Raw genomic sequence first — 14,775 nt, forward strand, 5'->3', positions numbered from 1 at the left:
TATTTTGACACAACCCCCATTTTCGCCAAGTGTCCTGTTGCTGTGTTCACTCTCCATCTGGGACATTGTCCATACTTGGTGAGCACCTTCTGCGATCAGGGGGACAGCATGCTGCCCAACACCCGTGTGTGGCTGAGAGCCCCGGGTCAAGCTCCTCCGTCTGACCACGCTCTCAGTTCTCGCCTCTTTATGGGAATTTCTCACACCAGGACTCTGGAAACTCGGCCAGGTTATTTCACACCTCAGTATTCGTTGCTCCCAACACCGCGTCTTTCCCCGAAACAGAACTGCAATCTGAAAGGACTGATTTCTGCCGTATGCTACGTGCTTCTCTTATTTAGCACCAGCAATTCAAAAGGTGTACTGAGTATGAGTCGGACCAGTTCATTAGCACGAGTCACTGTGCAGTATGTACTCTTCAGGGAAGGAAGGGACCCGTCTGGAAGAAGCCCGCCATCAGCATTCATTTATGGAATTGTTGCTGTTTCGCTGTTCCGCTTCTGTGTGGTCGCTGCTCTCTAGATACCTGTCCCATGGGTCCTGCCTGGTCCCCACGGACCTTACACTCAGCCGGTATCTTTGCTTCTCTATTCCCAACGCCTTCGCCTTCCTGGGCTCCTCAAGTTCATCTGTGGGCTTGTAACTCCTGCTTCCCGGCCCCCTGCAGCCAGCACGGAGGCTCCTCGCCTGCTCCTACGGCCCTTGGTGCGGGGCCTCATCGCCTGCTCCTGAGGCCCTCAGTCAGATGCTCAGGACACTTGTCACACTGTCACTGAGAAGCTGATGGCCCAGATTTTGAGCACTTTGAGCGGCTACCGAGTAGTGACCACGTCCTTTCCTGCATCCTCACAAAAGAGCACCGGGCCTGGGGCTCAGGAGATAATGCTTCCTTTCGAATGAGTGAGGGAAAGACGAGCGGAGACTTGAGTCTCCTGGGACCGGCTGCCCGCAGCCTCTGGGTGGCGGGTCTCCTGGGCTCCCCCTCCTCTGCCCAGGAGGCCGTGGGGACCCCTCCGCCCATTTCAGCTTGCAAGAGCTAGACCGTGCGCTGCCAAGAGTGGAGGCAAGGAGGGCCGAGGGATGAGCCATCTGAGCGGTGGCTGCGTGGGGGCTTCAAGCCACGGCAGCCGCCACAGCCCAGCCACGGCAGCAGGGACCGGACTAGAGAGCCCGCGGGCGAGGCCGAGAGATGCAGGTCTGCTCTGTTTGCTGGGGGGCTTTAAGCAGGGTGCAGTGAGGACCTGACTTCTACTTTAGAAAGAGCACCTGACCGCAGAGCAGAGTGTAGACCGTGGTGGGGCCGGTCGGTGTTCGGAAGCCCGAAAGGAAGGCTTGAAGAATTTCAGGTGGGCGAGGCTGGGCCCCAAGCCCAGGACTGTAGTAGGAAGATGGGGAAAGGGAGCTGGGTCTGCTGTGCAGGTAGGCGGCACGGCCAGGACTTGCCCACAGACGGGGGTGGGAGGGAGGAGAGTGAAGGACAACACTGCAGGTTTTGGGAGGAGTGGGATGCCGCTTACAAACGCAGGGGAGATGGAGGGGAGAGAAGAGAAATGATCACCCCAAAGCTATCAGAAACTCACAAGCTTGTACGTCACCTTCTATACACCCAAGCCCCGTTCCCGCCAGCCCCTGCCGAAAAGGATTAGCACCACCTCTGCAGGTAAGCAAAAGGCAGGGTTCGGAGAGACACCCTATAACCTGTGGGGCGTCCCCGGGCTGGTGAATGGCTTACCCCGTGCATCTCTGCAGCCCACTCTCCCTTTGCTGCATTGTTATTCCCGAAAACAAATGCCCTGCAAGAACTTCGTGGTTCCAGAGATGAGTCGAACCCCTTAGAAGGTAACCCAGAAAAGCCGGGACTGTCTGGAATGACCACTGTCATTCTAGAAGGAAACGCTGCCCCCCAGTCGTCCCACGCCATCCATCCCTGCATTCGGGGGACCCTGCGGTTGATGCTCAGCTAACTCTTCATTCTGCAGAGCAGTGTCCGGAGATCCCAGGATGTCAACCCCCCTTGTTGGACACACAGGAGTCAAGAAAAGAGAGGTCACATTCAGAGCAACAGACTCCAGCAATCACCTACTTGCCAAGAGGAGTGAACAGGAAAAAGTGAAGCTGAACCCCTCAGGGTGTGACAAATGGATTAAAATAGACTCGGGCGCTGAACAAAGCCCACCAACCCGCACTCAGGGCAGAAGGGCTGAAATCAGGAGCATGCCACACGCTGGGCCACGTCGCCCAAGACAGCCCACTGACGCGCACCCAGGCCGCGTCTCGCTGAGGTGAGGACACATGTCCTCACAGAGCTGCCTTTGTCCCCGTCAGTGACCAGTCCTCAGTGCAACAGCAGAGCGGTTCTTTGAAGCTCTCTTCAGCGAGCCTGAAGATTTTCCTGGCTTCCCTGAGGGTAGCAACCCACTGACAGCCCCCAAGGCCTGTCTGATCTGCTCCCTGTGGGCGCTGACCTCCCTCCTCGTCCTCTGTGGGCTCCCCACTCCGCCACGGAGGGCTCCACGCTGCTTCTTGAGCTCTCTGCAGCTTCCCAGCCTCGGTTTGCTCTACCTGTTCCCTCTTCCTTCTGGAACGTTCTTCTTCCGATTCCACCTTGGGTAACTCCCTTACGTCATTAAGAGTTTGCTCACGTCTGCCGTCTCTGTAAGCCCCCGCCACCCAGAACTTCCACCCGAGCCCCAGACTCCGCACTCCTGGTCCCTGTTCGCACGCCCTGCTTGCTTCCTTCCACAGCACTGAGCACCCTGGCACGCTCTTGAATTTCCTCGTTCACGGCACCCACTGTTCCTCGTGTGTCCCTCTGTGGGAATTTAAGGTCCAAGAGGGCGCAGATGCTTGTCTCAATCACTGGTAAACTGAAAAATTCTCAGCACAGAATAGGGTTGACTCTGGACTGTATGCATCCTTATCCCCAAAACCCTGCTTGTGCTTAAGATAAACATTTTCAGAGTGATGTCATGCCTCTCCTTGTTTGGGTTCATTTGCCACAACCTGGGGCTTTCCAGCACTGCTCTTGGGGTGTTTATTTTCGGACTTGGCTGGTTTTATCTGTTCTGACACTGAGGTCTCGCTGTTACTGAACTCCGTCAGCTAGAACCTTCTTACAGAATCCTGGAGGAAGCAAGCGTTTCTGCTGCCTGCCACTATTCATTTAGAGGTGCCGAGTCAAAGCATATGTTGAAATATACCCCATAACCTCTAGGTTTTTATACCTAAAAGCTTGATCTGGATAGAATGTTGGCTGCATCAGTCTCCCCAGCCGGACCCCACAGATCAGACTGTGAGGCGCTGTGGGAGCTGTGGTCGGGTGCACCGAACTGGAGACGTTGTGAGGTAGCGGACTGACTACCCTGGGCAGCAGCCGTGCCGGCCTGAGGGGTCACCCGGCACTGGGGACGAAAGGCGTCCAGGAGGCTCAGGGAGCTTGGTCAGGGGCGTGGAAGGCTGGGGTTGCTGGGGGGGCGAAGGGGAGATGCCGCAGGTTTGTGTGGGGGGTGCTTCCCAGGACCCCAGACTGGGACATGTCCAGTTAGAGATCTCTGGTAGGTATCCCAGTGTTTAGGGGGCCACGGAAATGTCCCTCTCATAGGCACTTGCTTTATGTGTTAGTACCAGGACCCACATGTTTTAACAGGCCAATTCCTGCAAGACAACCGAGGCTGTGACCGCTAGCCGAAGAAGAAGGTGCAGTCACTGTGCTCTCCTGGAGGGTCCGCGGGGAGGCCTCCTGTAGCCAAGAGCTCACCCGGAGAAGTCGCCACAGTCAGAACAAAGCGAACAAGCCGCCACGTGACAGCTCACATGTCACGGCCCACACCTCGGTTCCAAAATCAGTCTACACGTGCAGGCCGGGAAAGATCTGGCTTGGGAGTAATTCCTGTAAAATATCAAGGCTCTGCATGTCCATTCACGGTGAGGCTCACAGACAGCCCTGCTGTGGCAGATTCCCCAAACCAGCAAAAAACAACGAGGCCCAGCATGCTTGGCCTGAATCCTGAAAATTCTGAATCTGCAAGAAAGCAGGGATTAAGAGGGCAGAGGGAGAAGGAAAGTGTGTGAGCAGAAAGCTTGCAGCAAGAAGGGGAAGTGAAAGTGGGGAGGTTTGGGTCATGGTGGGGAGAGAGGGGCAGGGTGGGTGGAGTGCGGCTGGGGTAGGTGGAGAGGGGGTGGAGGAAGAGGAGACAGAGGGGAGAGGGTGGGTGGGTGCAGAGGAGTGGGGAGGAGAGGGGCCTTTGGGGGCCGGGGCAGAGGGACCGGCCAGAGGTCAGGCTTCTGCCTCCTGTCCACCCTCACCATACCTCACTCACACCAGGAAGATGGACAACTGTCATCGGCGCCCTTGGGGGCTCCGGCCTCTCTTGATATGTCAGAGGACACTTCTCTGGCGGCTGCGAGCATTTCGTGGCCCTTTTTCCAACACTTGCCTGAAATCTTTCACCTGTTATTTGGAGATCAGGGTTTGAAAGGCAGAGATGTGATGTATTTAAGAGAGGCCCGGGCAAAGCCACGTGACACTGGGTGATTCCGTCAATGTTGCCTTGTGTCGGGCTGAGCTGTGGGATGAGTGAGATGACATGTGTCAAGTGCTCAGCACACACAGGTGCTGGGCAGTATGGTTCTAATTGTCCTTCCCACATGCTTGCTGATGCGGCGGGGGATCCACAGGAACAAGAGCCCCTTCCCGTCACTGCACGGGATGTAATTTTCGATTTGTGTGCACACACATTATACACACGTTTTATCACAAGGGTCTGCGTAAATATCCACATCACATTATCCGTTTCAAACCCGCCCTGTCGTAGGCACAGTGCATGTCTGCTCTGACCCTCACGCAATCCACTGGAGGAGACACCTGACCGCTAACAAAGCACGCATTCCCAAATCTTACTGAGGTCATCACCTTTTGTGATTAAATAAATGCAGGTCTTTTGGCTTGGAGAAAATCTTTTTTCTGACTCCAGCCGATACAGAATGACAAAGCATTTGAAGCATTCAAATTGATTTTCTGCCCTAGGGAAAATGTGAAACAGGAAGTTTTGCAGCGTTCGGGTTCTGCCTTAGGTTGTAAGAGGACCCGCTCTGCTAGCCTGCCTGTAAGGGGGGGGCAGCTGAGCAGCCCCGCCTGTGGCTGATGGGAAGGCCAGGCCCCCGCGCCCACCCCCCACACACACCTGCTCTCCGTCACCCTCGCTTCTTCAAAAGGCTGTGCTGATTGTCATCAAAAGATGCAACTAAATTTCACAACTGCAATATGTCAGAGTGAAGGACTTGACGCACGACAGAAATTCAGGTCACACACACGGGGGAAGACTTCCCAAGGTCCCAGTTCTTCTAGGGGAGCTAAAGCTCTCATGCCAACTCATAATCTCTTGCAAAGCAATGACTACTTCAGTTACTCACACATGGCCTCGGTGGAAAAGAGCCTTCTATAATGACAGTAACAATGTAACGGGTCCGTCCGGTCCGTCCCGCGCCCTGCTCTGCGGGCTCCCAGAGGAGCCCCCCCAAAGGACCACATGCACCACTGCGCTGAGGCTGGCCCCCTTCACAGGAGAGCATGGGGAGCACAGACAGCCTGCACGATTCCCCCAAACTACCGAGGCAGGGAGAGGGGCGTCCGGTAGAAGCTGGGTGCTTGCAGCAGCTCACATGCCTTTATCATTGAATATTTACCAAGCACAAAACACAGTCACCCCATTGCGAGGACACAATCCCCCTAAATGTCAGCAGGAGCAGGACTGGACTTTAGAGGCCACATCGGTGTGTGATTTTGCTAAGAGTTATTCGTGTGTATTGATTTCAGCAATGCGGTTCTATCAGCCGGACAAGGAACCGCATCTTATCTTCCGCCGGGCTGTGTCTGTCCAATGCATCCTGTGAACTACAAAGGGAGACTGGAAGACCACTGGGGAGGGAGCATGTGGAAAGCGCTGCTAAGAGAGCTCTTTATGTAGCGTGGTCACTGACTCAGTAAGGGGAGGAAGCCAGGCCGGAGCAGGCGCGGGTGGGGATGGTGGGGACGGCTCACCCAGGCTTCCCTGTCACATGGAAATGGTCACTCCACCTCTGACCCAGAGGAAGGCCAGTGTGGGACTGCCAGGTGCCAACAGCAGATGACGCTGACGAGCAGGGATGTGAGCGAAGACCTGACACCCACTGTGTTAGCCTGGCAGCCATGGTGGATGGGAAGCAGCCCTCACCTGAGTCTCACCTGAGTGTGGGGTGCTGCTTGCTAGTCGCATGGGTGGGTCTGAAAAGAAGGAAACAGATTCTCTCGGTCTCTCACATGGAACTGTGAATGAGTCCCTCTAAAATAACAGGGAGACACCAAGCAAACACTTGAGTGTGCCCTGTGGCCCTTCTCCACAGGCTTCGTCAGTCGGCCGGAGTCACGCCTCCCTCTACAGAGGACATCACCACCACCGGCGGAGCGCTGGTCCTCTAAGCCCACGCCCGTCTGCCATCTCGATCCAGTTCTTCATGATTTAGAATGCAATAAAATCACTGTCATTTATAAGGGGGAAATAATTCTAAATGGAGAGAGACAGAGATGAGGGAGACAAAGAGAGACTGAGAGGGAAGGAGGCTCTTGGGCGTGGAAGGGAAGGAGGGTCCTAGGCGTCAGACACTAAGGCCGGTGGGGAGGTCATTTTCCAGTGAGTGTTTCGTTCTGGGGAGGCTGAGTCTTCGCCTGAGTGCGAAGCAATGACTGCCATAGCACACCTGCACAAACCAGATGGTACCAGCCACAACTCTTTATCCTAAACTCCTGGACACGAGTATGTTCTACTATTCACATTTTTTTCCTTTTGTAAGTTAATGCAGTGTTTATATTCCCAGCAAGGTTGGCAGTATGCTTTAACCAAATACTTTAATTCTGGGAAAAGCCATATGAATATTCTCAACAAATGAGAACTATATAAAGATTATAAATACACTCATATCGATTCACGTTTAGATTCTGCTTCAAATGAGTTCAGGTTGTTAGTCTTTCCACGAACACATGAGTCATAAATAAAGTTTTGGTTTTCAGAACATTTTGTATTTGGGGGCTATAAAGACTCGATTGAAGCTCTATACTACAAATTTTTACAACTAATTTACTGACTAGGAAAGTGAGACACAGAGCACTTAACTCTCCTAATATGAGAGTGGATTTCCTTTTTCTAACTGAAAGATAAACATGGTGACTAATCATCTAATGTCAACTGACTGTTTATTTCTTCACTCAGCATAAAACTAAATTTTCCCTTGACTGATATTCAACTCCACTCTGAGACAAGAGTAGAGAGAATCTCAAAGAACATGTTGACAATCTCTTCTTTCAAATTCCTTTTGGCCTCATCAGCTCTGTTTCCTTTTATCATCGAGAAGACTTTATTTGATATGACAGAAAAGCAATATTCATGAAATATTTCTGAGCTAGGTGGTTTCATAGTTAAATTGGTATTTACCAAATATTCATCTGACATGAGTGTAAAGAGCGAGATTGAAGGGGCAGGCAAATAAGCATCTGTGCAGACAGGACAGGCAGAGGCCAGGCCTGGCCAGGGAAGAGAAAGGATATCAAAATGGTCAGCACATGGTGTTGCATTTAAAGAACAAAGATGAGGGGTGCCCGAGTGGCTCAGTCAGTCAAGCATCCAACTCTTGATTTCGGCTCAGGTCATGATCTCAGGGTCATGAGATTAAGCCCTGCATCAGACTCTGCACTGGGCATGGAGCCCACTGGGGATTCTCTCTCTCCCTCTCCCCCCTGCTTTCTCCTGACCCCCCAGGCGCACCCTCTCTCTCTCTCTCAGAAATAAATTTAAAAAATCAAATAAAGAACAAAGATGTGAGAATATTTGGGGATCAAGATACCTTCTTTTTGCACTGGTGACTGGGAAAGTGAACACGATCCAACTGGAATTTCAAGGAACAGAAACAAAACTCTGAAAAGAGTGTAAGAGGCTGGTTATGCCGAGAAAAGGTATGTTTTCATCTGTTTTCTTCAAATCATGAGGGTGCAGACAGTGAAATTAATGTTTATATGTCAGAAAAGACTGTCAGTTTCTAAGGGCTAAGGCTGGCTATCGCTCTTCCCAAATGGACAAACAGTGATCAGTGGCAAGCGGTTGAGCGCTTGGGTTCTGGAGACAGACCAGCAGGTTTGAAATCACTGTGCCCCCATTTCCTTCCTGCTCAGCCCTGGGCAGTTACATGTCCTGCAGAGCTCAGTGCGCTCATCGAAAAAAAAGGAACAATATTAATATCTATATCATAGAATTGCTAGAAGAATTAAATGAAATAATACAAGCAATTACTGATCACAGTGTCTGGGACTTAATGTCAATGGAACATATAATACAGTCTTAAAAGTAGTTTCTTGTTGGTTTTCGTGCCTGTCCATAGAGGTACGCATGTTTGTTTATACGTGTGAATGCACCCTCAAAATTTTGACCATGCTATTAGTGTCAAAAATCTGAGGAAGAAAAAAGAATTACAAAGTTGAATTTAGCAAATGGTTTTCTCACTCTCGTAGAGGCACGAAATGTTAACTGTGATGCAAATTCATGTATGGAATAATTTCAAAACTGTTGGTATAAGTGATGGAGAACTGAACAGGTCAGAGTTCAAACATCACCTCCATCCCACGCTGGTTAACCAAGTACCCACAGCTCTCAGGCACCCCGTCCGCAACATGGGGAGATCAGTTATAACCTTCCACAATTATCCAGAACAAAGAGAAAAATCTGTGGAGAGTGCTCAGTCGGTGATGATTTTATTAATTTTGGAAGTATCACAATGGTAACCATAAGGGTACCATCAACAGAAACAACAGATGTCACCATGTAACACACATCACTGACTTAAAGTAGAAATCTGAACTTTTGAGGTATATTCAGACATCAAAATTCTCATACACAAACTACTTAATAATATTGTGGATTGGGTGGATCATAATGTTGGTTTTTTTTAAGATTTTATTTATTTTATTTTAGAGAGTGAGCACAAGCAGGGGGCAGGGGCAGAGGGAGAGGGAGAGAGAGAACCTCAAGCAGACTCCACACTGAGCCCAGACACCAACACGGGGCTTGATCCCTCAACCACGAGATCATGACCCAAGTGGAAACCAAGAGTCCAATGCTCAACCAACTGAGCCACCCGGGCGCCCCTCATAGTGTTGTTTTAACCTTTAACCCCCAAAAATATTTTGGGGGAAATACACATAAAACAGAAATTATATGGCAATGCCTTACAGTTTTTATTTGCAGGCCTTCTGAAATATGTTTGCATAATTAATGGTCCTGCATATGGGTAGCTATTTGGAACTGCCAGTTAGAAAATCCACAGGGTAAGCTGGACCACAGTCACTCAGCGGGGGCAGAGCTGGGCCTGCTGCCCGGGTTCCTGACACCTGTGTCCTGACGCCGGGGCTGACACTCCTCTGGGCGGCGGGGGACCAGCGTGGCAGCTGAAGCATCATGGGCTTCGTGCGGCTGCTTATTGGTGCCCAGCTTCCCTGTCCGCCTCTGTGGTTAAACAGCTCCTATCCTCCACCCTTTCCCCTTGACTCCGGGGCTCGGGTCAGCCTGAGACCTGAGCCGGGCTGCCAAGGTGGCCTCTAGGAGACAGAAAATAGGAACTCCTGCTTCCTCCCCAGGGTTCCTAAAACATGGAAGGTGAGGGTGTGTGTGTCACATTTTTCTCCATGTTCCAAAACACATGCAAATAAAACAGATGTGAGAGAGAGAGAGGGAGGCAGAGACTGAGAGACGATCTAGTTATGCGTGTGGGAACACCACTTCTTATTTTCCAGTGAGTTATGCGATCCTCTCAATCTCCCTCTTTTTCTTTTCTTCTTTCTTTCTTAAATGTGTTAGTGTGGGGTATACGACACTTGCAAAGAGTTCTAATGAACAGCAAATTTGAGGCCACACATACCTGGGTTTGGAATCTGTCTCTTTCATTTGCTACACTTACCAGCTAAATGTCCTTAAGTTACATTTCTGTGCTTCAGACTTATTATAAAAACAATTTAGAATATTCATAACTCCCCGTAGGGTTCTGAAGACTAAAGAGGTAGAGTACCATGCCTGATATCTGTGTGTGCGTGTTTTTTTCCCCTCTCTCTCCTCTTCTGGGTACACATCACTCAAGAATAAAAAGAAGGAAGAAACCCCTGCCCCTGACTCCTCGCTGTTGGCTTTCCACAAGTGGAATTCGCCTGACCATTCACAGAGGTGACCCAACCCTTTCTATATTTCCAATATTATAACCTTCAGCTAGGATAATGCCATCTCTTACGGCTTAAAATTTTAATTATGCTACTTGATAAAGAAGCAACCCAGAATTGTTTTCTCTGGTAGAGGTGACAAGGTCTACAATGCCCTAAGTTAGTTTTGTTTAACTAATTTTAAATAAAAAAAAAAAATGTACACCAACACTGACCTTGTGCTTTCACTTTCATTTTCCTTAAAAATGTCCTTGACACAAAGTTACAAAGGCAGTGGTTGTCAATTTATAGGCAACATTGTTGTGGACACAATACAGGGTTAAAGCTAAAAGTCAGTAGGACTTGGACTCAAATCTGGCACCTGGTTGACCTCTCTGTCTTCACGGCCCGGTCTATCCAATGTGGATGTGGTCCTGCACCCTCCGCTCAGTTACAGGTGAGGACTCAAAGAGACAAGGAAGATGACACGAGGACAAGGTCTAGAACCTGACGGGGGCTGCTCCTTAAGCTGTATGTACTACAACTGTGAATATTATTTAGATAACTAATAATAGGGACGCTTGGGTGGCTCAGTTGTTAAGCATCTGCCTTCGGCTCAGGTCATGATCCCAGGATCTTGAGATCGAGCCCCACATCGGGCTCCCTGCTAGGTGGTGAGTCTGCTTCTTCCTCTCCCCCTGCCCCTGCTTGTTATCTCTCTCGCGTGTTCACTCTCTCTCTCAAATAAATAAATAAAATCTTTAAAAAAATATATAACTAATAATACAGTCCGGTAGAAAACAATTTTGGTTCTTCTTATCTGGAAACTTTGCCTTGGGAGCACCTTCAAGATTTGCTTGCCTAAACTACGTGGCCAAATAAATCTTTTATTGTATCACAAAACCCAGAAGACTCATCCTCAAATAATATTTAAGTTGACCCTTAACTATTTTTTAATTATGCGAGACTTTCTCGGATGAAGTCAAACGTACATAATAGATCCTTAGCAAAATAAAAATAAACTCTCACTTAGAGTTAATTGTCAGAGCATCTACTGCGACAGGTGTACTCCCAGGCAGGAATCACAAGTTCAAATACTCGATGAGTCAGAGTTTCCTTTCACTAACACGCAAGGTTAGAAACAGGTCACACGCTCTGAGTCAACGATTGCTTGCTTTCAGCTTATAATTCAAAATCTGACCTTTTCTGAAAATGTTACTATGCAGCATCACAATCATTTCCATCGCTCATCAGTAGGGAGGAAGATTAGGAATAACTTCTTTGCTTTTCAGAGTCCAGCTGTTCTGGGACTAAACCCATAAAAGCTGTTTAAATGAGGTTGAAGATCAGCAATTAATGACTATTTCTAACTTTCATTAAAGCTCAATTCCCACGAACACAGACTATATTTATTCTGTACAAAGGAATTTGAAATAGAACTTGAAAAACAAACAGCCAGGAAAAGAAGAAGTAAATCATAGGAAGAACCATAAATAAAAAAGAAACCTTAAGTGAGGAGCTTTTTTTTTTTTTTTCTGGGCTCCTGACCCTGTGGAGAGTGCGCCATCTAGTGGGAATTCTTGATGAACGCAATCTTATTTCCACTGCTTAAAATGTTAAGACTTGTTTTCCTTGTCACCATTGTTGTTGTTGTTTTAACAATCTGTACAGAAAGATCCTTATGCAAAGTGTTATAAATATTGTTTTCATGCAGATCAGCTATAGGAACTCATTTATGTTCCATACTTAAGCATACCATTTATGTTCCATACTTAAGCAAGAGTGCTATCTGCTTGTTCTAGGTATCCTTCCAATTTTACAAGCAGGAAAGTATTTTTAGGTGCATTTAACACTGAAATAAACCTCCATAAATTTTCATGTGAGACTCCGAAAACTTTTAGTTCCAAAAACGGAGTCAAAGTTTAAAAAAAAAAAAAAAAACCACTTCCGTAGCTTTAATTCTAAAGCATCAGCTCCAGCAATGTTTCCTTCTCCTTGGAATTCAATTATATAAGAACAGAGGGTGGATACTGAGTAGGTCTCCAGCTCCCAGTTACTGTTCCATGTGTTTTTCATGTTTCATGCAGGTAATGGGTTGTTAATAATGAAGAGGAAAAAAGGTGCATTTGGAGGAAGCAGGCTTGCAATTCTTTGTAGCATTTGCCTTAAGACTAAACACACCTCATCAACATTTCAGTACAAGTTGCACTGTGGAATGAGCATTGAAAAAGCAAAGGCATATTCAGATGGTGTACTTAATAGATACATAGGTGCCTTTTTAAAGAAAATCAGATAAGTAGATGTGATGGTAGCAACAGTACTCTTCACAACAGTATGTGTCCACATAGTGATTTTTCCCAGACCTATCGAGTGCTGATTTTTAGGAGGAACCTGGAAGGGCCACTGATTCGTGAAAAGTTAGAAAGTTAGCAAGTTGAGATTTATACTGCTGACTGCAAACAAGCCAAACAATTTTAAAAATTATGGTCCTTAAGGCACATCATTACCAGATAAAGATTAGACCCCAACCTCAACTCATATATCAGACAAATACTTGCCAGCACACTGTAAAAAGTGAGAAGACCCACACAGCACAAACCACAAAAATAGTATGCTATATAATGCACTATAACTTGCAAAACAGCTTGTTTTATTGTCAAAAAACATTATGCCTGTGGAATTCTCATTGTACAAATGTTCTGATTGATATTTTTATGAATCTGGGGTTGTGGTATGTATTTTTATTGAGGAATGTTGTTTTGTTCCCATTAGATATTTATAATACATTTTAATAAAACAACCTCTTTGTTCAAGGGAATTGAATGATTCATGATTTTGCTGAGTTCTTTCCTGTTGGAGCTTCTCACAAAGCAACCCCTGGCTGTTTGACTTTCTAAATAGCCTGAGTGATTCCAAACTCTCTTTAGCAAAGAGAGATGAATGCTGGAACTGGACCTCAATAAAGAAAAGCTTGTTTTCTCCCCCACACTCACACACTTGGAGAGACGGGTCCAAACCTCAAACCCAGAAGTTAAACGGTTTCTTTGCATGGTAGATTAGATTATGGTCCTTTACTCTTCAGTGGTCTATGTCGGAAATGCCAAGTGCACATGGGCAAATACACATAGATGCACCCCCCAAACCAATTATCTGCTATCAACGTTGAGTTTTTACTTTTAAGCAAGATTCGGAACACAGAAATCCATGGGACTTTTTTCTCGTGCGCCTACTCCTGAACACCTGACCCGGGGTTTCCAATCTGATGCTTTTCTTCCCAGGGAGAATGCCTCCCATTGGAGATGCTCAATGTGGCAAAACAAAAGCTAATTCCAGGGAATGGGCTTTTAGCACGGCTGTTATGGCCCATATTCCCTTTGGCGCAAGCTTCTTTATGGTTCTAGGTTTGATTTCCTCCTTTACGAAATGAGGGGATTTGATAAAAACATTTCTAGTGCCCTAGGAACTTAATATTCCCATTTTTTCTTTTCTTTTTTTACGACTTTTACCTGAGCTCCCATGCTCTAATACTAGTGTTTTCTTTATCTTCGGAATTTCTGTTGTTTGGGAGCACAGTAAACCACCAAAGTCTTTCACTTTAAATAAAACACAATTTTGATGAGTTCTTCTTAACCTCTTGACTACTCTTCCCCTTTCAACATGACACATTGTACCTCTACTCCTGGATATCATATCTTCAAAGAAATGGAATGAGAGTGGTTAATACTGTCGGCGGGAGTTAGAATAGGGACAATTCATCCCTTTGCCTGGCCCCTGTGCCCCCCCGTCAGGAACACCTCATGGCAGTCACCACGGTAAAGGCTGCCCCATGCCTCTCCAACCCCATGCCTCTCCAACCCCATGCCTCTCCAACCCAGGAGCTCAGCGCCCTTGAGACCCCATCGCCCCCCAAAAGTCCCTCAGCTCTCACACTGGCATCTGCCCCGTAGACTTCTCTACCTTCACCCTCAAGAGGGGTCCTCAGGCCATGCCCCTCCTCTCCAAGCATTCTTTAACTCTTCTCACAAGATTTCTCAACAATTTTGAAAACACACACCATTCTTCTTGAATCCAATAACAAACACCCAATAAACTACTAATCAGGTGGTAACAGGTATCTGAAATAAATCCCTATCGCTTTGAGCCCAGTGCGTCTGCCCAGCCATGGATTTACCAGTGAGCTCTCTTGCTCCTTTCTCCCACCTGCTTCTCTCCTGAATGGGGCTTACCCTCCTCACTGTTTCCTTCTCATCCTGATCCAAATCTGGACCAATCTTCATGGGGAGACGCCTCGGATCAGGCAGGTGGTGGAAATGTGCACAATGTGAAGACATCCCTCAGCTCCCTACCTTTACGTCTCCCTCACCCCTATCCCATCCCATGACCAATGAGTCTGCCTTCTAGCAAATGCTTTCTGCCTCCGGTGCAGAAAATCAGCTCTCCAGTTTATGTGTGTGGTTTGTCTTCATCCATCATGCAATTTCATCTGTTACTAATGAATAATGATTGCCAAATAATATTTCCCATTATTTCAAAAGACTACCAAAGATTAGGAATGCATAACTAAT

At 47.7% G+C, this 14,775-nt stretch overlaps 1 protein-coding gene across 3 annotated transcripts in view; it reads right to left on the minus strand.

The window, feature by feature from the left end:
- Positions 1-14,775, minus strand: part of MYO16 (myosin XVI) — a 574,226-nt gene that overhangs the window by 236,197 nt on the left and 323,254 nt on the right. The window lies entirely within an intron of this gene.

This window comes from Halichoerus grypus, chromosome 4 (genome assembly GCF_964656455.1).
Source record: "Halichoerus grypus chromosome 4, mHalGry1.hap1.1, whole genome shotgun sequence".
NCBI classification, from domain to species: Eukaryota; Metazoa; Chordata; class Mammalia; order Carnivora; family Phocidae; genus Halichoerus; species Halichoerus grypus.